We start from the raw sequence: 24,569 nt of genomic DNA on the forward strand, positions 1-24,569 counted from the left end.
AGTAATTTTTGAAATCCAATGAAAATGAGGCACATAACTTTCACTGCTATGGAGTGACTTCAAAGATTGTAGATGAATTTAGTTTAATCTAGCTCTGCCCTGTGGTCATTCATATGATTCATCAAGAGGGCAACTTATAAATGTCACAGAGGTGAAAAAAACTCGATCACAAGCCACACACCAGATCGTGTGACAGATCTTACGCTGAAAGTGAAACCAGTATATCACAAAAAAATGAAATATAGAGAAACCAAGCTGAAATTCAATGTCTGATTCATTGCTAATTTAATATAATATTGATGTTACTTTATAATAATATTAATAAGGTATTAAATATTATACATTTTGTTAAATATATATGATATCGATGGGTGGTTTAACGCGACCAAAATATTTGGTTACCCGCATCCCGACAGCGAGAGAAATCGACATCCCTGCGCAAACCCTATACTATCGCTTTCTCATTCTTCTCTCTAGCGTGGCACTCTGGGCAGCATATGTTACGTGATATTTAATATAAATATTATTCAATACGTAAGCACACTATGGGTGACCACTGCTGATAGTCCAAGATTTAGACGAGTCCAGCTGCCGCTTTGAGTCGATAAATTATGAGCTTGAAATTATAGGATTATACGTGCAGCTTTCTAAACCTGTAATGAATACAGGTTTGCATAAGAAAGGTTCAGATGTTCCCTTTATACAAACCAGCTGCTGAGATCGTCTTGACAGCCACACAGATACTCCCGATCCTTAATTATACACTTAAAATCATAGGTTTATCCCAACCATTGTAGTCTAGACATAGAAGTACGCACATTCTAATTATTCCAGTAAGCTTACTACAGTTAAATTAAGTTTAATGGCAGCACAATAAATAATGAGCTCGTTCTTACAACAGGCAATCATTTTGAAATCGATTGTCCCGATTCTTACAGTGTTGGACTTCGGAGTAGGAAAAACGGTAACCTATTGAAGTTTATAGAAGATTCCAGTATTGGCTTCATCTGCATGCTCCAGGCACTGATGCGATGAGGCAGCAAGAAGTGAAGACGTAATGATCTTCTTGCCTTGCTGTCCGTCGGTCGGGGAGGATATTGCGCAATTAACTAATACTGTACATAAAAAGAGAGGAAGGCTGCACCTGCAATCGCTTCTTATACACGCATGCGCATATTATTCTTATGGAACAACTGAAAAGTTAGAACAGTTCAGTAGTTGCAGTGAATACTGAGCATAAAACAATTAGTTTTGCAATAACTGACATTGAGGATATCGTCGAGGCAACTTGTTGGGTTATCCTGTCATAATCGTTCTGAATGACGAAATTATTAACATGGACAACTTTCATACTATTTATCATGTCAATGACATTGATGTTATTCTTTATGATGCATAAAACTTACACGTATTTGCATACGAGGTGAAATTAAATAATTCGAAACTCGTGTTTCTCTGAGAATTTGAAATAGCGCTTAATTTTATTAATGTGTTTTTAGACTTTACGTTCATTTGAGTTACGATAAAATCTAGCTTAAAACCAGAATTCAGCACAGCCTGCCATGTCTTCCACAGCGGACAAAAAATAAGTAGAGAAACAGTGCAAATTTTAACAATCCAGTAGTATGCAGAGTCAAAATTTCGGCACAATCCAACAATCTGGTGGAAATGATGGAAGAGCGCTGCCAGACCAGCAAAAAAGTTGAGCTCATCATAAGGTTTTAATGAAGTCCCTCATATACGATCCTCTTTTGCAAAGAAGTTACGCCCATCACGAACGTCTGAAAAACAAAGAACTTGCCGAAACGAAACCTGCAAACCTTGGAAGTCAACAGACTGTAGAATTCGAACAGTGGAAGTAGCAAACTCAATAAAATACGTAAAATAATTTTTTTCAGCGGAAAGTTCAGACGAATACACTTCACAAAAATTAGATTAAAATTTAGTGTTAATAAGATATTTGTTATACAAAGGGGCAAATCATCAACGTTATAAAATGAATTCGAGCAAGTTAGCCGCAGCGACGTATTACGCGACCTCAGCGCCAGGCAGCACTTTCTTAATAACAACAAAAAATATTTGAACTTCCGCAGACCTGACCTTCAATTGGACGTTCGACATCTGCGGACTACAGCCTAACTTCAACAAAAATCTAGAGAAAGAAAAAATATACGCAAATCATGTATACATTTAAAATCAACTTATGATATACATTTAAAATGAACTTACATGTATACATTTACAATGAATACATTTAAAATGAACTTACTTATTGTGCAGCGTTGCATCACTACCTTAATGCAGAATTTTCAAAGGGCGTTAGCCGATAAATATAAAAATCTATGCATAAATATTGTTAACAAATTTTGCAAATTCAGACTGAAGGTAATTTGGATAATGCAAATAAATCTGCCTTTAAAAATCTTCCAAAAACCTAATAACGGAGTTACCCTTCCTCGAGCAAATTAAAATATTCACAACTTGAATGAACGAAATGTGAGCTTGAGTGTTCCAAATTGACAGCATTCCTGTTCCCGGCCATAATTCATTTAAATATACAAACATACAAAATAAAACCCTATAATAATGATACATCACTTCAAGTTGTGGTTAAAACATAAACGAAAATTATTAATTGTAATTTAAGGCCTGAGTTCCATGTTGGTGTCGGGCGGAAGCCACGTGTGCTAAATAATAAGTGCAAGCAAAGGTCAGGATGCTGGGTGGTAAAGAGATGAAATACAGCAACTGCTGAGTAAAGATGGAAATTTGCCACCTAAGCAAAAAACAAAGGCCATGTAAATTCCATTAAAATACAAGCACTGTTTGAGAATTTAAAAAAAATTGTTGAGATTGCGATGTCCATGATCTCACTACTTTGTACATTGGAAACAAATCAAACTTCCAACCTAACTAATAAAACATTACATTTATTTACCAATTTCCTATCTTCCATAGCATGGGGAATAACCAGCTATATATATATAGAACCAGCCTATAGATCATGTAGTTAATTCAAGTTAGTACAAAAGAATAAGTATGTCAAGTCGTACTTTAGAAAATCTCTTCTTCACAACAATCTAAACATCAAGCTCATAAACCTGCATTACTGCTCAATTAGTCTAACAAGAAGCCTATACTCCAAACAAATATTGATTAATTAGTTCCACCGAAAGCCTAATTTGGGCACGGTACTAATATTCCGAACGTTTCTTTTGCCGTGCGATGAACTTATCCATTGATTGTGCCAATTAATTATAAATTCCGTTGAGATTCCAATGCACGTATGACCTTCTATTCCTCAATGCAGAGGTCTTGAAGTGCCAAGGGCACGTTAGGGCCGAAAGCTACTGGATTTTTTCTATATAGACAAGTGAGAGTAATTTTCCGTAAATTCTCCATCGCAATGTAACTGTCTAACAAAAACATCAATCACATAAATTTTGCGTGCAACTCCCTAAAATTAAACGAAATTATTTTATACATTTCACCCCTCAAATGAAAACTTGCAGTGGGAAAGTGAGGGCAAACAATCTTCTTAAAAAAAACTCGCTCGAGTCCTTTTAGGGGGCGAGAGCTCCGACTGAAACGATGCCACCTCGCGCTGGCAGCAGTTAGTGGCATAACAACGTGTCGTTCCTACGCAGTTGGTGGCATAACAACGCGTCGTTAGTACGCAGTTGGTGGCATAACAACGCGTCGTTCCTACGCAGTTGGTGGCATAACAACGCGTCGTTCGTACGCAGTTGGTGGCATAACAACGCGTCGTTCGTACGCAGTTGGTGGCATAACAACGCGTCGTTCGTACGCAGTTGGTGGCATAACAACGCGTCGTTCCTACGCAGTTGGTGGCNATACTTTCCTATTCATGGTTTGTTGTTGCCATGAATACTTTCCTATTCATGGTTTGTTGTTGCCATGAATACTTTCCTATTCATGGTTTGTTGTTGCCATGAATACTTTCCTATTCATGGTTTGTTGTTGCCATGAATACTTTCCTATTCATGGTTTGTTGTTGCCATGAATACTTTCCTATTCATGGTTTGTTGTTGCCATGAATACTTTCCTATTCATGGTTTGTTGTTGCCATGAATACTTTCCTATTCATGGTTTGTTGTTGCCATGAATACTTTCCTATTCATGGTTTGTTGTTGCCATGAATACTTTCCTATTCATGGTTTGTTGTTGCCATGAATACTTTCCTATTCATGGTTTGTTGTTGCCATGAATACTTTCCTATTCATGGTTTGTTGTTGCCATGAATACTTTCCTATTCATGGTTTGTTGTTGCCATGAATACTTTCCTATTCATGGTTTGTTGTTGCCATGAATACTTTCCTATTCATGGTTTGTTGTTGCCATGAATACTTTCCTATTCATGGTTTGTTGTTGCCATGAATACTTTCCTATTCATGGTTTGTTGTTGCCATGAATACTTTCCTATTCATGGTTTGTTGTTGCCATGAATACTTTCCTATTCATGGTTTGTTGTTGCCATGAATACTTTCCTATTCATGGTTTGTTGTTGCCATGAATACTTTCTTATTCATGGTTTGTTGTTGCCATGAATACTTTCCTCACAGCTTTCTATTGCAACACACTTGTGCCACATTACCCTACCTTGGCTGCATGACTGTTGTATAATTAAGATAGATAATTCATACAATTGTCTCGTCCAGCCGTATACATGCATTGTATGTTTGCTAGCCTGTGAAAGTTAATCGAACAGCAATAATATTCTTCACATTATACTGGCACAACTGCATGCTAGAATCCGGTATATTTTCAGACGTACGATAACAGTGCTATTCTCGACAAATAGTAGAAAATAAAGATTTTTCATCGTTGAGCACAGCATGATTAGAAGCTAAATTTCTTTGAACTTCATCATTAAATTTTGAGAATCCGACCGTGTTGAAAGTTATCCTGTCGATTTTAATTCTCAGAATTTCTATTTCATTCAAACACTTCGAGTCAGGAATATTGTAAATTGAAGACGTACAAGCTCAGCAGATAGAAATTTGTACTTTGAACTTTACTTCATCGTAAAAGTTAGGATTGATTAATTGAATGGTATGATTGTTATAATGACGACAATATCTCATAGTACTAATTCGTCTGGCAGACACCCAAATGATGCCCCGCAAGTATCCTTCAATCCGCATAAGGAATTCCTTCGCTCAGCACAATCTATATAAGCTTATTTCCTAGAACGTAATTATTTATTTCGCAATAAGGGAACGCCCATAATTAGAGGCCGCCCAGCTCGCTCCTTTATTGTCAAAGTCAGCGGAGACAATCAAATTTGGTAACAATTTCCTTGGGCAAGGAAATTATTACATTGAACATTTGGGTACAAAGTGCGATAAATTATATACCTATAGAGAAAATATTTGAAATAATTTTTTTTAATTGTTCGGACATTCTTCAGCTTCTGATACCTAACCATTCATTTTATGATAATTATTCGTCGTGATATATATATTTCCGATATATTTCGTCTGCGTCTATATACAATGGGGTACATTATGCTACGAATTAATTGTAGTAACACAAATAACTACCTGCAGAAATGAAAAATTATTTGTCCTATTAAATAAGCTTGTGTAAATATGTTCCGATAAAAATTTAGCTTTCACACATTGAATGCATTACTGAAATTGCCGCAGCAGTTAACTAGAAATGGGGGTGAAAATGGAACGTCTGAAAATATATCGGATTCTAGCATGCAGTTGTGCCAGTATAATGTGAAGAATATTATTGCAGTTCGATTAATTTCTCAACGAGTAGTTGAGAAATTTTTTCTCAACTACTCGTTATAAGTATATTGAAAGGACCGACAAAATAAATCAAAGAGAATAAGTTGCGATACGAGATTTTCGCAATGCCTGTCGTCTAACAGCCTCTAACTCACTAACGTATATAGGAGAGTTCAGCGCGCATCCCACGCGCAAAGTTGCTAAGTGCGCGCGGGGCGGCAGAAGTAGTGTTTTGAGACGCATTTCAGGCGCCCTTTTGTCCTTATTGAGGCAGCGTAACCCGGTAGTGCTAGAGTACGACTCATGTCAAGGCCAGCCCGTGGGTGTCGAACTTCTCGCTACTACAGCCAAAAATAACGTAGATAAATACATATGAATCATCACTGGAATAATGAAAAATAACGTACATAGATGCATATGAATAATTTTACAACTGGAATAATCCAGTTAGGCGACATAAAGTTCAATAGTTTTTTGGTTCCCGACTGGCGCTGGCTTGAATCGATGATCAATAAATTATCTTACGCGCGACATTAATTTGTCATCACTTGCTCTAACCATGATTGAGTGAACATTTTCCTGATTAAAAGTCACTAAATAAACACGGATTTATTTTTTCTTTTGACCAGTACCTGGGAAACGAAGAAATTTGTTTATCATGAACGAGCAGAAGTTGGATTAGCAATATAAGCACTCGAAGCACCAAACATCAGACTTTGAATCAACGGTAAAATAAAAGTTGTTTTGTTGTATCAGCGTTTATTAAACGTAGTATCTTCTTCAGTTGCCAAGGAAGGGATCGATTTGATCTCAACGCCCAGCAAGAATTAGTCATTCAAATAATACAGTAACTTGACATTAAGATATACAGAGCCTCCGTTCTAAGTCAGGCCACATTGCTTTTGGAATTATTAAGCCATATGATAGCGAAATCAAATAAAAAATTCAGTGAAATGCATTGTTTAATTGGGAATAAAATCATAGAAATGCAAAATATCCTATATTTACTACGCAGGAACATTCGATGAAAAAATTTCTTCTGTTTAGGACCTCCCACTAATAATTCTAGCATTAAGATTCTTTTAAGTTCAATAAACAATTATTATATAGTATGTCTTATTCTCTTCAGTAAATAAGTTTTATTCCAAATGAACAGGAATTTCATTATTTTCATGGTTCGATTGGTCATTTATAGATGCAGAAAAAATATGCTTATATTATTATTACGCGAAGCTAAAAATGGAAACTTTCTTCCTTTTGCTCGCCCAGGACACTAAATTTTTTTCAAACGCGAAGATATTTCATGCAAAACGGTCATTATAACTGTATGCGTAAAGAAATAACAATGGATAAAACTTCCTAAGTAAGTTGCTAACTTGCGTTAGTTTCGTTAGGGTTTACAAACCAGCTCGTAGCCAGAAACGCCACCAATTTAAAACAAGGGAGAAGTGATTGTTTAAATGTCCAAAAAGAGTGAAAAACATGAAATGGATCGGTGATGAGAGCAAAAAATGAACGAGAGAATAAAGATGCAGGGAGTTATTTTCATTATTCACACTATGAGTATTTTGTCCTTGAAAAAACTATCCCCGTCCTTGAAAATAAAGCAAAAACTAAAGCAATTTTCAAATAACAATTTCGACCTCATAGTTATGGCGTGCATTGTGAATCCCAAATCATCCAGGATTACTACTGACCACTCTAAATTTTTAATAGTTTGTTAAATAATGAAAGAAAATCACCAGCCAAATGTCGTTGAAACAACATCAGATGTCTGTTGGGAAGCCTATCTCCGATCTGTAAATGTGATGACACTCACGCTGAATAAACAATTAAATGAACAGCTAGCTTATCGAGTCAAGGAAGATGCGACAAGTAATGCATGATAAAGAAAATACTTCGACGACAACACTGAGGGTGTTGTAAGCTTATCTTAATATATCTCTGCAGTTTCAATGTAAGAATGCAAAGGAATCCAAACTTGGTTTGGTTCAGCTAAGCGATGCTCACCATGCGCAATTATGGTGTGATGATCAGACTCTCTTCTTCAGCAGAATTTTACTTCACAGTTTATAGACTAAAGTGTCATTGACATCGCGTACAGGACTTGCCTTAATTGATTTACTGTGTGGCAGCAAGTTCATTAATTAACATCATCTCAAAACCTCCATGTTGCAGTTCATTCACAAGTTCTTTAATATTATGTACTACTTGAAAAAAAATTTCAAAAACCAATCATTAATTTTTTCAACACATCTAACACATCAATGAATGTAAAACCCTTTCTTGTTCTGATTATTTTGCGCTCGCAGTCCAATCGAACGCATAAACCTTGTACCCAGAAAAAGAGCACACATTCTTCGAGTACAAATCGAACATACCCAAAATAAGCATGGCGATTGATGATCACTGCCATCGCTCTCATCGACACAAAAGCGGTCGTTAGAGCAGCAGCTCGAATCCTTTATCAACCGCAAGACTTTGAAAGAACGAGATAAAGTTACTATATGTCGGGCTCCTCCCTAGACATTGCCAGCTCGGTCTCATTGCAGAAATCGTGTCTCGCCCAAGCTTCGCCGCTCTTCGTTCGATTGTCTGAGGCTCAATCAGATCACTTCAGATACTCGCTGAAATATCGAGGAGAACTTACGCATGGCGAACACAAGGTGGGATTAAAATCATAGGTTTACTAGAGTTATAGTAAATAAACGCAACCATTGTTACAGCATACTTTTGACTGTCAAAATATAGTTATGGTGCAATCGTTAGAGCCTATAACGGAAACATTTCAAGTTCATGCCTGTTTTTTCCACATGACTGAGAGTATCTTGTTAAAATTTCACAGAGACTACATACTCAAAGCATTTGAATTTGAATAAAATGCTTAAATTTACGCACATTAACAATTGATATGCTTATCTCACAATTTTATCATCACTCACATCCTCAGGCACCTACCTGAACATCTTTTATAGAACAGATCCTAAAGTATAGCGAAAGTTGAAGAAAAAGCGTGTGTCATTATTAAGCGAGATGAGGAGCAGAGTTCACTCAGTAATTATCTGGCCTTCACATGCAAATCAAGACAAGCTCTGCTGGGGCATCTGCAAAGTGCCCGGCCATGCGTTGCGCGTTATTCGTTACTTTGCTGCGAAATTACTCCGGATGATACGGAAAGTCTTGAACTTTCTTCGAAATACTGATTATTTTCTTGTAAAAAGCTTTCGATAAGTTATTAAAGTATCGTAGAGCAATACTGAAGTTCAATAGTAAAGTTCACATGCAATTGCATAATTTCAGTACAGTTGTACATAACGAATAATATAAAAATTTTATGAAGACTATACTCCACCTCAAACCTTATTCCTCAGTTCTGCACCAGTGCATGGCCTCTATACCAGTAGCGCCACGGCAGCAACTTTACACCACAGCAACAACTCACGGCTACACCACGGCAACTCTACACCATAGCATCAACTCTACACCACGGCATCAATTCTACACCACAGCAATAACTCTTCACTGCGGCAACAACTTTACAATACGAAAACAACACTACACCATGGCAACATCTGCACGATGGCAATACCTCTACAGTCTACACCATGGCAACAACTATACACCACGACGACAACTCTACACCACGGCAAAAATTCGCACCCATAGTTTTCATGTATTCAAAGGTTATGGATGAAGTAAGTTGAGGGAGATTTGCTCTGCATGATGATCTCATAACCACTGTATATAGGTGACCAATTTACGCGCATGGTGATGCCACATAGCGTTCAGATCCCATGATATTGAAAAAATATAAGATTCGTCGCCGCATGTATTGAGGAATAAAAATATAATCAAAGCAGATTTAATTAAAAGAAACATTTGTTTATTATTTAGAATAATTCTGATTTCGTAATATAATTCAGATTTCCAGAATTTGTCTGCCCTAGCGGGCCAGAGCAATGGTCCCGACAGTGCGTGCGGTAAATTGTGAGACACAATACGTGAGCCACGACTTGGTTCCTTCTACTCGTATTGAAAACAAAGTTTGCAATTTTTTATTGATTTTGAGTGATTATCATCAGTTTTTCCCCAATATACTCATATCGTGGCAACGTAAGAACAAGCAAAGTGATAGAATTAAATGCATTTTTCGCAGCTCGTTTCCTTAGAATCGTAATAAGTACAGCAAACCGCAAATATCGTTCATATTATCATCAATATAAAATCCATCATTAAAGAAGTATAATATCATTGATTAAGATTGCGTATTCTATTTACAGTTACTCGTTTCGATTAAGAAGAAAACAGGCGATTAAAGAAAATAGTTCGCAAAAGATTCGTCCGAAATTTCCAAATAGAGAAAGAAGTTACGTATATAATTGCAAAATACGCTTCAATAACTGTATGGAAATTCCCATTGTTCTTGAATTATGGAAACTCGTGAGTTAACGATACGAAAACCATGAGTTCTTATCACCACTCTATCCATAAAACGCCCTCGGCTCAGCCGATAGCAGTTCCTGCAGTCTTGAATGACGCGAGTTCGGTCACGCAATTTGCTTCAGTCATACAAACAAATTGATCGAATCAAATCGGATTTAATGGATTTGACCGCCTGTTTGTGCTGTGGGTAGAGTGCGCGCCAAAATGTTGACAACCTGACAGGGCAAACACATCACACGACATAGTGGGCGGTATATGAGATCTCAACTTGTTGTAAGTAGTGCAGATGAATCGTTGTTACTCCACTATACTCATCAGAAGTAATGAAGGTAATCGTTTTTGTTCCATTCTCGTCATGAGAAGTGGAGATAAATCGTTGTTACTCCACTACTTGTTACAAAAACCGGGGATATATCGTTACTGTTTCACTATTCGTTATAAGTAGTGGAGGAGTCTATGAAATAAATAAAAAAGAGAACATATTGAGGTACAAGACCTCGCAAAATATATCTTACAAATTCAAAGTTCAATATGTATATCTTATATATTGAGGTTCGAGACCTCGCAAATATATACACTAAATCTGCGAAGAACTAATTAATCGGTTAAAAAATAGATTAATCTTCCCTAATGAAGATTTTACTTTTGCGTTAACAATACTAACGGAGCGAGAGAATATGTAGGATGTGAGATTTTCAGGGCTAAAGACGTTAGGATGGCAGGGCGTGTAGGCGACGGTCGGTAGGTGTAGGCAGGCTACGTACAATCCCTTGGCAATTTTGCATACGCTCCTCCTCAGGGCGACCATAATGCGTCCCTAAGGAGTGGCCTCAAGGATGCGAGGGCACGCACTGCGCATCCTCTTCTCGCGCACGACTTGCTTTTGTTTCTTCGTGAGGACATCGCTCAGTTTGGAAATCACGTACGTGTCTTTATACGATGTATCTCGTACGCGTAAATTCTGCGTGAGTGAACCGATAATTTTTTTTTCAACTGCTTCGCGTTCATCGTGAAATGTATTCAGAATTCGCGTTTTGCACGCATGTTCTTATGAAGCATGAGCACGTGCGTGTGTTCGGATAAGTGATGAATTTAAATCTGTAACTTGCAAATATCATTTCAATAATAATCAAACGTGCTTAATGTTACTAGCTCAAGATCAATTTGCACATAAGTGGTGGTGAATTAATTTAATAACTCCTTCATATATGAATAAAATACATCCTAATGTCTTCATTCCGAATGGGTTTTTTCCTTCCGGTGCATGCACAATTCATCTTCCATCTCTTGATTTATTTTTGTGGCGGGAGATAAGATATATTATAAATAAATTGTCATATGTGTAAACGTGTTAGCGCGAAAAATGCATACATAATTGTTATATTACTCTTTCAGGGCATATCTCGCAAATAAAAATCTTTCTATGTTATCGTGGAAACGACTTCCGATTGATAGGATGAAACTATGAAGGCTATAATAAAGAACAAAGCAATTTATAAATAATAATTTTTGCTCAAAGGTTATAACTCTCAACTTGTACGGGAGAGAACCTTCTTCCGGTGAAGACGAGGTGCAAAGTAGTGGTAAAAAATTTAAGACTTTTATGGGCTTGCAAAGTGCAAGTGAGTCTGACAGGGCCTTTACAGTGCAAGTGATTCTAGTGGTGAGAAATAAAAAATAGCTCGATCTCACATCCTGCACATCGTTCAGATAACCGGGGCAATAAAAGTTCACTACAACGTGAGTGAAGAAAAAGAGATAATTTTCGAAAAATTCATAGCGAATAAAAATATTTTAACGGAACACCACTAAATGTTAGAAATTAAAAAATGATATTTGATCGATGTTCTGAAGCCAGCTGGTTTAAAACTGCATTGAGAAACTTAATGTAGAAAGATTTCGATCATTTTTACGATACGTCCTATTACAACACAACGTGTAATTCGTCACGAATAAAAACAAAATAATTATTTTTCAGCGAGTAAAACACTAATATTTAAAAAACGAATAATTAAAATAAATCTGATTGCTAAAGAAATACTTGCATATATATAAGAACTTTCGAATCCCTTTAATTTAACAATTTGAGAAGTGCATTGCAATAAAAGTTAAGTTATGAACTGATTCTCCATGATTATAAGTTTTCTTGTACACTGGAATGACCGTGACAAAACCGTTATTAATGATCTCATTTTACGGTTAAATCGCAAGCGATGTGCTCAGAAATGCATGAAGTTGATCGATCGCACTACAGAACACTTCCTACGTCTCCAAGGGCACGCGTCGCGACAGGCACGCATGCTGTCCTGTGTTAAAAGATCAAACATAAATTGATTCCAATTTATGAGGATGGGCGGCGAACGCTTTACCGTCAAAGACGTCATGCATGCAACGGGCTCAAGTTGAAGTCATGCGGCGTACAATGCAGAGCCTATTTTGGACCGCGCCATGCAAGGGTCAAAAGTTGCGCTGCGTGTTGCAAAAATAAAATGACGTCCAACGAATGCATATAAGAATGCTCCGCGTCTTGCAAAGTCAGATGAAAAATAATGCAATGTTCTAATGCATGTGATGGTGGTCGCGCGCACCATGCTAGCTAGCCTCTGTCTCTTATACACATCTAGATGTGTATAAGAGACAGGTTCNTGAAGGTAAACGCTGTTGAGTTTTGATTTCCGTTACATTGCTATACATTTTAGGTCGGATTCTACGACACGTCTTATCCACAATTTTTGTGAAATTATTCATTGAAAACGATGGCCAATCGAGTCGAAAAACGAGTTTATTGGTGCAAAATAAGGACAAGAAATTAAAGATTCATAAATTTCGAAACTTATAGTGAACCTACAAATTGGTTTTTTGATTGACAAACTATTTACTCATAACGCTGGGAACAAATATTTTTATCATGTACATTGTAAAACCTCGTATTAAAATAAATGAACTCTAGAGAGAAGAATGAACATCTATTTCAAAATAAATTCGCGAAAGTAATTAAAATTGATGCTTAGAACCGATAAATTTTCAAGCGAGAAATCTAAGTACTTGGCTATAATAACCAGGAAATTTAACCATTCCTATCGCAAATCTGCCGAGATTTTTTTTTCGCAATGACATTCAAAAAGACGAAAAAAATAAACTACTAAAAATGTGTAATGTTAGTTTGTGTGACTGTAGTAAAGGTACCCTCGTGGAGGCGTTGTGTGGGAGTAGCAGCCTGATGTACCGAGCTTGGGGAGAACCTAGACTTGTTGGAAGCAGACCGGGGACTTGTGAATGTGGAAAAAATACTGCATTAAAATAAATAATATATAATAGTGTTTTGATTCGTTTCAGAAGCTGACTTAGGACGCCATACTTGCCCTGTCGGTAACCGAGTATTGATACAATACATGAGGAAAGGCTTGAGTGCGAGATTACGGTTAACGATAATTCGTTTTTAATTGTAAAAATTTTGACATTCTTTACTTAATGGAAGGAAGAATAATGTGAAAATTTGAAGGCGCCTTGATGTACTATGACCACATGCATGAGGACAGAAAATCTAATTTTTTTAATTGTAAGGACTGAAAATTTACCTAAGTAAGAAAATTGTAGAAAAACAATGAAGGGATATATTGACATACAAAAATAAAAAGGTAGACAACCTATCATGCATACAGACTTGGCCTCTGCACGACGCTTCTGCAAGAACGCAAAGTCACGCTAACGCGTTTTTTTCCCTGCCCAGCACGGTCGCTCAATGTAAACATCCTGAATCTTCGGTACGTACGTGCAACAACTTGTAAAACCAGGTAAGTGACACGCAAAATGCACTGCACTTCTGCGTATCTATATGAAGAACTTCCTCTTATACACCGTGAAACAATACCATGACTTGATTTGGAAGTCCCCATTGTGGACACAGGAAAAGTTCCAGGAAAACGACACTGAGGAACTTGGTCAAAGATGTGCCATGGGTTGAAGGGGCACGCAAAGTCAAATGAATTAACCAGGACATTGTATTCTTTAATTTACATACCAAATCTACACATTTTCCCCCCTTTTATGAATTCTTAGACCAAATCCACAGTACGAGGTAAACAAAGCGGTCATAACACAAAAAAAAATCAATGCGAATCACGCCGCAGTAAAACTGATGGCTGACAATGGTGACGTTATTAGTCTCGGATAAAAGCATAGTTATTTAGAGGTTTAATTATTGTGGTGCCTAGGTTAAAACTATGTTAGTGACCCAGTAAGCGATGACAGATATAGTTAGCACTTACTTGTGCTGGCGCTAATATACGATCAGTCGTTTTTGTATGAATAGAACAAAATGCAGCTGACACCACTAAATGCAATTGATGTATGCTCGAAAACGTTATCTCATGATAATTGCAGGGTTTATTAAAGTTTTCAATTATTTCAAGAACATATTTTACGCACAATGTGTTCCAATAACATTACAAATTCTGCATTACTTTTTATTTTAACATAAACATTCAGATTTGTCCTTCGTTTTCGTAATACCCATTTAACTCTTTAATTAATTCGAGCTCGAATTTACACAGCCCCAGATACCGTCGACTGGTCGGCATGTGAATAGAATCATTAGTGTTGGCGACTTATCAGTTTTACGGCAGTTAATTTAACTGCCAGCGCTCGAGTGGTGCATTAAAATAGCACACTTGCCATGCAGGCCTCCTACAGTATATTCAAGTCCACATGCTATGCGACCAAACATGTCGAGATGCTCGCCTTATGGAGGCAGGCAATGAAGACGCAATATTTCAATATGTCGTAGACTATTGTCACGGAGACATCAACCTAGCCTTTGTGAATTGCTTTTGCGGAGCTGAACAACATTTTTATAACCTTTCAGTTTGTTTGGTTAGTTATGAGTGAAAATAAATATGATTCATTTGACTTGAAATAATTTCATGCACTGATGCTAATAAAAAACTTATGTACCTCCCAGCCTACTCTATTAAAAGGTATAGTTTCATGTCCTTCAGTGATTGGGGGGCTCTAAGTGAGCGATAATCGTCGATGCACACACGATCGAAAAATTCCCCCACAAGCGAAGTGACTATAGATCACATCGTCTGGACAAAGGCGACTTGCCATGTGCAGAAAACATGCACAGCGTGACTTGCCACCCACTATAACGACTCGCCGTGAGCCTGTAAGGAAATACTTTAAAACCTCAAATAACGGCCTATGATTCTTCAAATAATATTTCTCGGGTACCTTGACTTTTAAGGGCAACCAAGCCTTCGGTGAAGTTGAAGGAGAAGATGAACCGAGGTGCCACTAAGATTCAGTATCCCCAGTCGGTAACAATTGTATAAATTTAAATAAAAAAAACTTCCACAATATGAAAATTTTTGCTGGAATGTTTTTCTGCATATAAATCAGTAACAGTTAGTAACTAAACCAAGAAATACTGATATATTTCCGTGTTTTTATAACAATTGCTGGTTAGGCCGGCGTTGCCTGGGATCGGTGATTCCTTCAATTTTCCAACCTTTGATGCCAAATTCCGTCATTTCAGTATTTTGGGAACACGTCTGTACTGTCGCTATTTGCTGTGCCAGGTTTCAAAAACACAAATAAACTTTTATAAACTTACATAAGGCTTTTGAATTTGTATATTGCATAACGTAGTACACGCTAAAACGAATAAGGCACAGAGGTTACTTAAACAAATTCACCTGCATGTCATCCAACGAACGGCTTCAGCCGGAACTAAATTAGTCAAAAAATATAGATTCCCTTAACGAAAATTCCACAGATATTAAAACCATGACTTTGGTAGAGTTTAATAAAATAAAATATGATTGCCATTTAAAAAGAAAGAGTGCATGGTTGGTTTCCTTTCATGACTTTGAGGCAATCTTTTAGCTTTCTAAATGGTAATTTTAAGCAGCACTTAGCGAGGTGATGAAGGTTATCAGGTAAGAAAGCATTGATAACGCTGAAAGAATTTTGACTAATCCAGCGTCAAACCTTATCCGTTAACGAAGAAATGAATGGTTTATCATATGTCAACTTATGGAGGCAAACTCTTAATCTATTGTTAAGATTAAGAATGAACAAATAAAGTCGATGTCAAAGAATGTTGCAGCAGTTATAATTTCAAAATGAAATTGTAGTATGATTTTTTCTGTACTGTATGATTCTTCTGACTTTTTCTGTTCTTATGATTTTTTCTGTGCTATCCGTAATTTTCATTAGTACGTATGAGTTGTGCATACGAAAAAACACATTGATTCCGACGTAAAAGTCTCCCTTTTTGACACCAACACATATTTTTTCACCAGTTTTTCTCTTTGAATGACATGATGATCTGAACATTTAAACATTAGAATCTTCACAAAATTTTGTGAATTTCAACCAATGAAAGCTCGCTGAATAAAAGGGGAAAAATACAGTGGATAACATACTGCGTCCATCGTAAGAATTTCGTTACAAATAGAAATACAACGAATTCGTAGAAAAACAGATCCACCTTCAGAGTTTCCAATCAGTACGAAACTAACCTGAGTAAACCTCATGAAAATAGTAATGAAGCGTCGTGGAATGTCAGTTTGAAGACATAATCACACTTTCCAAATAAAACAGTAAAACCTCGCAGCACAAAACCGAGTGAAGTACGTACGCATGTAAGTAGCATGAAGAAAAAGAGAGTGGCTTAGTGGGTGAAAAAAGACAAAATATTTAATCACATATAAATACTCAGTAAAATGATATTCGAAATTAAGTAAGAATATCTCTATAGATTACTCATGTCATTTAAACGGTGATCATTCCATTATTAGTTACGGAACTTGCATCAGGACAGTGATACAGAACTGATTTAATACCTCCTTTTTGTCCGCTGACATTTCGGACAAGAAGAAATAAAATTCCTATCATATCATGGACTCACTCTGAGGATATACTCACCGAAAAAGCGGTACGACCCAGGGAAGTGAGGCAGATGAGACTGCGCGACGCACACGCTGCACTGACAACAGCCTAACCACGACTGAGGTGAGGGCGAAAGCCGCTACGGTTCCGACCGCAGGTAAACGAATGGAGCAGTGATGCCATTGCTGGGGGGGACTCATCCCTTTTTCGGGAGGATGTGGGGGTGACATAATTGTCTCAATCAATGATGGTGAAGACAATTGAATAATCTTGACAATGGCTAAAAATTTTCAGCGATTTGATAAATGGACGATTAAATATTTGATTAGTTGACAAGAAATTTGAAACTGATCTACAGAAACGGTTGTGAGAGGAACAGCTCTCAGAGGAGGAAAAATATCATCGATCAAATGATATAGGGCGACTGATGAGTACGTACGCAGCAGGATCATTTCATTTACTAACTTATTCGTTTCGGGAATATATAGTTATGTCTTTCTTTCTCGTAGCGAGATTCAATTGATCTTCCAAATTGTGAACAAATATATTTGATGTCGAATTTGCAGCATAGAATTGAAGAAGCAGGTAGTTTCATCTTATGCATATCGAAATATCAATGAAATCGAACAATGACTTTCGAAGAAAGTAAAAGTATACGGCAAGATCAATTAAAAAAACTCTCGCCATCGAACTGAGAACAGCAAAAATTTTAAATAAAAAAGTTATTAGTGAACACGAATATTTAATGTTAGATACGTATTCTCAAAGCTCGAACAATTATTGTCCAGTAAACATTTGCCCCAACGATTAGTTCCAAGAGCAATGGGATCTCTTCCAAATAAATACTTGTCTTATATATGATTTTTGGTATATTGGGTAGAATTAATTTCTTGACACAAATTTGTACTGCTAATTGACAATACAATCATTTTAAATTTAATGTTTTTTTCAGTTTTTATGTTTTTAATTAACTATTTATAATGAACTATTATAATGTAATTAACCATTTCTTATCCTCACACATACCAATTACAACGACGAAAGCTTCTTATTTTTAATATCTAATATTATTATCAGGATAATAAATGTATTATAAAAGCAATGGTTCGTTAAAACAATGGAAGAGTATAGCAGCATTTAACTAACTTGTTATAAGTTGTTAACACACATTTATTTCTCGAGAGCTACGTCCGTGAAGCATCCCGACCTAGGCCTATTCTTTCAAAAAAAGTTAATATATCGTAAGTTCATCAGCCAACCATTGACGGCCTTTCAAGCAAGATCCATCAATCATAGACAAGAAAATGGAGCGTAAGTACTTACGTTCACTTAGCGAGTTTTGAAAGTATGATCCTTCCTAAAGCCTCAATCATCGGTTGCACGGCGCTGAGTGCAGACGAGTTTTAAGTCATGTTTAATTATTGTATGATACCCAACGATACACGGATTGCGTGACAAACTTTATAATTTCATCATAGTTTAAATCTATGTAAACAATCTTTCATATTCTTTTTCTTTCCATGTCTCTAATAATGTCACGTTGAGAAGTTAAGAACGTCGGAGGCTCGGAGCGAAAGCGGGTGCGTCGTTGTCAAAAATGTTTGAACTCACGCTATATTTTTCATTTTCTAAGAATTTTGCATAGAAAACTGTCTTTTGTAGCTATAACTAAAATATTTGAGTCTCTACAATCAAACCATATTCGCCGGCCCATATACACATTACAATTATATCAGAGTGAATAATGGACATAACTCTACATTATGAGGAAGACTCTGCATAAAATTGTATTCGAAGCCTTGAAATTAGGTTCTGATTTCTTCTCCCTTTTTACCTCAATTATACGGAATTTGAGCCGGGAACAGTGCGTCATGTTCTTGTAAATTGCTATTTCATTTCAATGGAGTTTCTGCCGAGAAAAATAAATTCATATCTGAATTCTAATTCAAACTGATTCAAATGTCTACATGAGAAGGATTCCTAGAGTAGAGGAAAAGGCTGTGCAACCTTCTCTTCTGCCGCAATGGATGATGTGGAGGTGAAGGGCTTTTAGGTCATCTGCATTGTAAGCCAGTTAATCATGGCTTAACTTAATTTAACTATCTCATTTATGCTTTACTTAACTAATAAAAACGTTTTCTAGGAGCAAATGACTACGAATGATTAATGTGCTTTTAACAAAAGATTTTAATATTCTTATAACAATTTTCATACGTCACCACCACCATCATTCCCATTCATCGGCACGTTTTCAAGTCCGTTTCTGAACTGCGAAAAAATTTGAGCCTGAAGAGGATTAATGAAGAAAAAGTATTCCTGAGGACGTAGACCTTGACGGTGAGAAATCCGGCATGAATCCTGCTGATCAATATCTACTTAATTGAATCATTCGTTAAATATTCATTAGAAGGTAATGGAAATTTATTAACTACTGTACGGATTTTTTTCCATGGGTGTTCAAATTAATACTTGATGTCAATTTCCCCATATCAAGTGCAACAAATCATTTCGGCTACGAGTTGGAAAGGTATTGCACTTCTATGTCTGTTTCACCCATACATCATCGAGGGATATTTCCTCGTTATTTACCAATGAATTTCGCCCACATGATTTTGACTATTTCCTCCTTTTAATTTCTTTCACTATCTACTTGGTACGATCGAATCGGTCTAGTCCAACCTCTTACATTGCAGGTGTATTCGTGCCATATGATAATTTAGTTACTCTTCAAAAAAAGTGATGAGAGTAATTTATAATAAGTTGCTGAGTAAGTTTGGTTATTAATCTAAATCACTCACACCATATGGACTTATCGTCTTCAAAGACTCTATAATCTCGATAATATTTTTGAACGCAGGCAAAGAGATTGCAACCGATTGCATCTCGCAGAAACGAATGGATGGATAAGTAGTGCGGCGGTGAGAGTAATTAAAACACTCATCCTGTAGGAAAAAGAACTGAAACACGAATCCTACTTCACTTTCATGCGAAAACTGCCCAAATTAAAAAAAAACACAGTAAACTATATATATTTTTCCGATTATAATTAACCGCCCGGCCTCCTCGCCGATTCTGACCAGAAACTGGCGCACAGAGCTGGGATCGAACCCGCGCCTCTCTGCTCCAATCCTAGTACTCTGAACTTTTAACCACTGGGCCACCCTGCCCATTAACCACTGGGCCACCCTGCCCATTAACCACTGGGCCACCCTGCCCAACCACTGGGCCACCCTGCCCAACCACTGGGCCACCCTGCCCACCACTGGGCCACCCTGCCCATGGGCCGCTTGGTACGATCAAATCGGTCTAGTCCAACCTCTTATATTGCAGGTGTATTCGTGCCATATGATAATTTAGTTACTCCTCAAAAAAAGTGATGAGTAATTTATAATAAGGTGCTGAGTAATTTTGGTTATTAATCTAAATCACTCACACCATATGGACTTATCGTCTTCAAAGACTCTATAATCTTGATAATATTTTTGAACGCAGGCAAAGAGATTGCAACCGATTGCATCTCGCAACAGCGAATGGATGGAGAAGTAGTGCGGTGAGTCATTAAAACACTCATCCTGTAGGAAAAAGAACTGTAACACGAATCCTACTTCACTTTCATGCGAAAACTGCCCAAATTAAAAAAAAAACACAGTAAACTATATATATTTTTCCGATTATACTTATAATATATATATATATATATACTTGCATCTAATTAAATTCTCGACTAACCAACTAAACGCTCAATTCTTTTGGAGCCGAAATACGTCCACTAAGATGACCTATTTTAAATCCATACATGTTACTGACTGAATTTCCCTCGATACGATGGAGTATTCGAATAATTTCATGGAAAGATTAATTTTAGATTTATAGTAAAATTCTTCTTCAAAATCGTGTAGATGATTTTGAGATTTAATCCATCGACAACAAATGGCCCGCACATGTATCCTGAACAATCACTATGCTATTTATTTGGATTAATATCTGCAATAATTATGCATATTATTTGCGAGCAGTAATTAATGAGCTATCAAATGCGCTCTCAGTTTGGCGCTGTAAAGTGAGTCATCTCATCACAGTTAACATAAGGAATATTTACTCGGGGGAAAAAAAAAACATCCACTAATCAAGCTCAAGAATTTTGATTGTAAATTACTGTTAAAATATAAATTTTCTAGGAACTTCGAGAAAAAACTTATCTGAATGGAAATCCAACTTAATATACAACACTAACCCTTGAAACGGTAATACATACGAGTAAATCAACCACGAAATCAACAACGACCATGACTGGGAACCACCAAAGCAGACAAGCAGCCAACATTCGAATGCACCAATGCTTGTTATCATCAGAAATACTACATGCAGGAAAGATTTAACTTGATCCATGCGTCCTGCTGATGGATAAGGCCATGCATAAATTTGTCACTCAAGCAACGTTTCACCCATCATATGATATTCTAAGCCTGATTAAAATCCACCTTTCACTTCAATTTCTCTCACTTTAGTGAGAAAATAAGTTGCTAATCATGAATATGGTGTATTCTCCCTGGGAAGGCCCTCTTAATTCTCACCGTGCGAGATCTGAAATATTTACGTATTTGCCGCTCCTGATGAGCAGCAAAAACACAAGCAGGAGCTGGAAAACGAAATAAGTCCTATGGAAACATCATAAGGAATTGTCATACAAATTTTATAGTTGTTATACTTATTCACGTATACTCTACTCCAGGACCACTGAATGCCTTGCCAATTACAATGTCAGTTTCTTCTCTATCAAATAACGACGTTCATGAATTATTCATCGGCTAACATTACAATAGGATTGATTGCTCGCTTTTATCATTCATTGAACAGGATAGGAAATTAATAACATAACAGGGCTTATTACTAATAAACATTACTACTGTTATAGTGTTATTACTAATTAATAGAGCCATCGAATTACTGGTGTCATGTTATATGGACGAGTAAATTTTTAGTTTCGGTTCAAATGTTTCGTCCTTTGCGCAAAAAATAATAATTTTAGGGCAAACTTTATTAGGAGTGTACTCCGGATACGCTAATTACGCTTCTAATGGTTTGGTGTATTTTTTTAAATCTTTCATTTGTTAGACATGACTTAAGACCAATAACTAGTGATAAATATGAATGTTGAAGATGCAAATGAGAAAATGTTGAAATTTGAAGGAGTTGTTGTTGAATATTTATCAACAACTCGTGTTGCCAATACCTAATTTGATACAAATTAAATATACATATCATATCATAGTGTAGTCGGCGCTAAAGAATAGGCCTGATGCAGCATGTCGCCAATTCTTGTACATTTCGTGCCTTGTCCACAAAAGATCTAAAAACCGTTCCTTCGACCGGCCTTTTTGCAAACTGACGGTAGTTCGAAATAGCTACTAGACTTCCACCAGGTTCGATATGGTGCTAGGCATGTAGTGACTAGATAAGATACAAATAACTGTATACAAAATACAGTTTAACACTTAATAATCTCAAAGGAATTACAATATCTCAGGCTTGGAGACTCTACACTAGAATCTTATCTAGTCACTACAGGCATTTCAAGTCTGAACATATGTTTTTCCGTAGCTTTGTCTAGTCTGTTCTTGAACGCGTTTATACTCGTAGCGTCAACGATGCTATCAGGGAGGCTGTTCCACATGTCGGTGGCTAGAAGTGAGAAGAAATGTCGCGTGGATTAGTTGCAGCGCAGTTTTTTTTAGTTTATAGCCGTGGCCCCTGGTGTTGGTTCTTGTTTCAAATTCTGGTTATCTTTCTGGGACCTTGTATAAGCCATGAGTATACTTGTATACTTCAATGAAGTCACCACCAAGACGTCAATAATAGAGACCTGGAGCTTTCGCAACCTGCAATGCAATTATACGAGCAGCGGACAATAATTCACCTAGTTTTATTCTATTTTTTTTTCTAACCTAATGCAAGCATTTACTCAAATGTGGTGTGACTAGTTTAATTTCCGTCTGCAACTCCTGAAACTAATCATAGCCAGTTAATTACTAATTTAAAGTTGTAAAATATATCCTGCATCAACCTACTGATTACCCTAATTCTTTGGGCCTCGTCAACATCAATCATGTCTTCCCAGCCAGTTACCTATATAAAAGCACTTCAGAGGCGTAGTGACTCGAATTCATAACTAGCACTATAATTTCTTATGAACGTCATTATTAATTTTATCAAATCCCCAAGCTCGATAACATTTTTGTAGCTTCATGTAAAACTGTTAGCTAAAATTTAATTATTTACTTCAATGTTCACCATTATTAAATTGTAAAAAAATAAATAAAAAAAATAAATTTTCAACCATGAACAATATTCGGCTAATTTCCGAATAATAAAAATTTCAGTCAACGACAAAAATACTATTATGTCCTAGTAGGGCCATTCAGAAATTGTGAATTCGTTTTAGAATGCGCCAGTGAGCAACATTAGCGTGAAGGCAGCGTCCAATACAACTTCAGTATGGACTGTGGCCGAGTTCGATCCCGAGAAGGACGAATTTGAAGTTTATCAGAACGCATGAAGTTCTTAAGCTTCCGTGTTTTGACACTAGTTGCAGGCTGGACCCGCTCACTCAATTCTTTATGACGTGCTGCATCTTGAAGATCCCGGTGAGCAGTCATTTGATGTATTGGCGGCTAGGCGTATGAATCAGTACGTGCCTTATGTGAAACTAAACTATGGTTCCTACATTTATCGCCAGGAGCCCGCCACCGGCATGTTTTCGTATTGCGTGAAATCGTGCAGACCGTACTGCAGTAGCAACTAGCAAGAGCATGGGAATCAGACGAAAACAATTGAACTACCCGCATATGCACTCGTTAGCAAGCGACGACCCGAATCAACGTGGGATGTCCCGGCAGCAGTTTTTGCTTAGTACTGAAAGCACAATTTTATTCGAAATCCAGACCCGACCCGTGCACGATATTTTCCATAAAAGAAGCATCAAACAATTTTCTCTTGAGAAGATCACCAATGCGAGTGTTCGTCAAAAGTGCTGTCACAGAAGAAACGGCAGCTAGTGAAGCGCGCTGTTGAAGTGCAGCAGCTTCATGAGTAGTAGTAATAGTAGGTTTCTAGCGCGTCAGAAAATCTTGATCTATTTCGCGCCGAAATTCAGACTCGTTTACACAGCGTCGTCGTTCTCGAATGCTTCAGACTTGCAATTTAGACCCCTCGGACGATAATGGAGTTCATACTCATAGTCAGTTTTGTACAACCAGTGCGGATGTCTGCTCAATAGTTCCCGTCGCTCGGTTGAGCGGTCAAGGTGTACGATGTCGAAAGGATACGGCTAGATCGCAAGATTAGTATGCGTGGCATCAAGTTGGTGTACTCAGGGCAGGCCTAGAGTTCTCGGAGCAGGTTACATTGTATCAGGCATTGCCTGAGGTTCTGTTCTAAAATTAGTTCGGGGAATCTCCCTTAGGATCTTGGGCA

General features: G+C 37.1%; 1 protein-coding gene across 1 annotated transcript in view; it reads right to left on the bottom strand.

Annotated features, from left to right (window-relative positions):
• The window catches only part of LOC108675168 (restin homolog), a 57,342-nt gene extending 40,143 nt beyond the window's left edge, over positions 1 to 17,199 (bottom strand). The window contains exon 1 of the mRNA XM_018163159.2: positions 17,133 to 17,199. The gene's annotated coding sequence lies outside the window, so the exon portion shown is untranslated. The remainder of the gene's footprint in view (positions 1 to 17,132) is intronic.
• Between the last annotated feature and the right edge of the window lie 7,370 nt (positions 17,200 to 24,569).

The sequence above is a fragment of the Hyalella azteca genome, unplaced genomic scaffold (assembly GCF_000764305.2).
Source record: "Hyalella azteca isolate HAZT.00-mixed unplaced genomic scaffold, Hazt_2.0.2 contig4106, whole genome shotgun sequence".
In the NCBI taxonomy this organism is placed as follows: domain Eukaryota; kingdom Metazoa; phylum Arthropoda; class Malacostraca; order Amphipoda; family Hyalellidae; genus Hyalella; species Hyalella azteca.